The 2878-nt window shown below is 42.7% G+C and overlaps 1 long non-coding RNA gene across 1 annotated transcript in view; it reads right to left on the reverse strand.

The window, feature by feature from the left end:
• The window catches only part of LOC109300421, a 6194-nt gene extending 5519 nt beyond the window's left edge, over positions 1-675 (reverse strand). The window contains exon 1 of the long non-coding RNA XR_002098212.1: positions 5-675. This is a non-coding gene — a long non-coding RNA (uncharacterized LOC109300421). The remainder of the gene's footprint in view (positions 1-4) is intronic.
• Between the last annotated feature and the right edge of the window lie 2203 nt (positions 676-2878).

Below are 2878 nucleotides of genomic sequence, written 5' to 3' on the forward strand. Positions count from 1 at the left end.
TTACCTTTTTCCACACCCCCTTGATGTATGGGCAGAGCCAGAGGAGGTGGTTGATAGTCTCTGTTGTGCCTTGGCAGATTTCCCTGGGGCAGCTGGGTTGAGTCCCTTTTGCCTCTCTGTGTCTCCATGCCCTCCCTGGGAGTGCGTGGTGGGCTACTAGCCAATTCAAGTCTCTGTGGTCCTTTCATAGGTCCTTGTGGAAGATCTGCTCCCACATGGCCTGGCAGTCATCACTGGGGAGCAGCTCCACGGTCGATAGCATATCTCTGGCTCTGACCAGCTTCTGTATCTTCCTGTGGCTTGACATAGATGCTGGGCCTTCATCCTGTAGCCCAGCACTTACTCCACAACTCATTCAAGACTCTGTAGAACCAGGGGTACTCTATGATCCACGCTTTCCCATTAGCTGGTGCGTACATCCCCCACAGTCTCAGGAGGTGACCTGCAAAATACCTGACAAGATAGGCTGTTTTGGTCTCTCCACCGGTCACCAGCTTGCAGATTTGGCTCGTGTACCTTGCTCGCAGGAACAGAAGGATGTCTGGCATCCCTATGCCCCCAGTCCATTTCTTATTGTACATGGTCTTCCTTGCCACCTTCTCCTCTCCAGATCCTCGGAAGAAGACACACATGGCTCTTGGGATTCTGTGGGCAGCATGCTTCAAAGGGGGAAGAAGATCAGCATGGTGTACGGAAAAACAAGTAGCAACACTGCTTTATGAGCACCATGCCCCCTCCCTGGAGAAGTAGCACACATGCTGTAGACTGAGGAACCTATGACAAGAATAGATCAGCACAGCCTATCTAAATAAGAGATATGGTAGTGCCCATTGCACACAGTCCCCCCTCCCCGCCTGACACTTTTTCCAGTCATGGTGAGCCACTACATTGAATGCATTTCAACTTCCTCTTCAATCCCACAGCTGAGCTGTGCCTTTCTTTCCCATTCCCAATAATTCCTGTTTCGTCATCAGCCTTAAATGTCTGGTAAACACCACCAAGCAGGGTCCCAGACGGTTCACCCAGAATCCCTGTCATGCACTCTCTCCGCTTGTTGTCTATGATTACTGGGGACCTACCCTCCATGAGGTAGAGCTGGACAAAGCTGCTCTGAGTGGGGAGCTAATTAGCACATGGATTCTTTGTTGGGGGTGGTATCTGGAGTACATATACATACTGAGTAGTGCTGAGCTGTGGGGTCACCATGGTTTGAAATACTGTTGACTCTGGTGAAGCCTAGCTGAATAAATTAAATGGTAAATTCTTTGGATTAATATCATGCATAGTTTGTACTACGTATAGGAGGGGTACAAAAGTGCTGTTTAAAAGTGTGTTTATGGAGTACCTGTTCTAAAACTTGCAGCAGTTTCAAAAAAGGTAAAATGCTTCAATTCTGGATGAACTAATTCTATGGGTGCTTATACGCAAATGACTACAGGTATGTTTATTTAAAGGTTAGTGTTTTCAAATTTGTGCCTCACTTCCACGTGCTCAGGAAGAGCAGGGTCTGACAGTAAATGAAGGGTAGGGCCTGCAGGGGGAAGAAGTTGGTGGGGCAGAGGGCAAAGGGGTACCTGACCCCATGGATTCATTTTCCCTGCTGTAGCGGTGAGGGGGGAACAAATTCAAGGCAAACCTCTAATAATTAGATTATATACCTGGAAAATTATAATAAATTTATAAATTTTCCAGGTATAGAATCTAATTATTGGGGTCATCTTATATTCAAAGTCATCTTGTCTTATATTCAAGGAAATGCATTAATGCATGTCAGTATCTACTGTTGTTTTAAGAATTAGTTAATATTTATAAAATGCTTCAAGAGCCTTTCATTAAAGTCTCTTCCAGAGTGGTGTACTTACAAAGTACAGTCATTATTGTACAGTGGATTCTGCCCTTACTGATTGATTACTATAATCATCATCATCATCATTCAGTCATTTAGTCTGATGCAGGATTTTTTTCCATGGGTTTTTTTAAAGAGGTATGTTACTTATCACAGAAACAATAACCCAGCAAACAAATCTTATGATCTTGTATGGCATGAAATTGATCTGGGTGGCCAACCGGAAGCAGGAGTGCCACAAGTACACGTCTAATTGTGGCATGCACCGGACTGGGGAGAGGACAGGCAGCACAATGACAAATAGGTCAGGGAACAGAAAGCAAAGTATCAGATTAGGCAGGGAGCAGGAAGCTGAGAAGCAGACCAGGTAAGGGAAAAGGAGGGTGTGGGGCTAATTTGTGGCATGCCTGTCAAAAAGTTTGGCCCCTGCACTGAGAGAGATGATAATACCAACAGTGTACTGTCAACAAAATAAAGGTACCACCTACAACTTGCAGCAAGACAAGGCAACAGAAATCTATGAAGTAATATTTCAAGGAGAATATTAATATGATAAGATCCATGGATTTCATTTTTTGGAGACTGGATGGGGTTAATAAAAATCCTAGTTTTTAAATGCCTATTAATTACTACAACCAAAAACTGCTGAAATGTGTTTTAAAGGCATACAGGTATACTGGTATATGCCTTTAAAACACATTTCATGTTATTATATCATATACACACACACACACGTATATATACACATACACACACTATTATATGATATTATATCATATTATTGTATCATATATATTACTATTTATGCAGGATCTTTTTCTTCTTGCACATTTCATTCAGGCTGGTCAGTGAACATATGAAATTTGTCAAAAAGACATTGGTGTACATAGAATGGGGGTCTAATTTACTATTAAAGAAAAAAATTAACTCCTCACATATTCAGTTCTTTAGGGATAGGAATAGCCTTAATTAGCAACTCGACTACAAGACTTGCATGTTGTCATCCCTGCTTTATGGTTCAGAAATACAGAC

Source organism: Gavialis gangeticus, unplaced genomic scaffold, assembly GCF_001723915.1.
Source record: "Gavialis gangeticus isolate Ggan-Ray unplaced genomic scaffold, GavGan_comp1, whole genome shotgun sequence".
NCBI lineage: Eukaryota > Metazoa > Chordata > Crocodylia > Gavialidae > Gavialis > Gavialis gangeticus.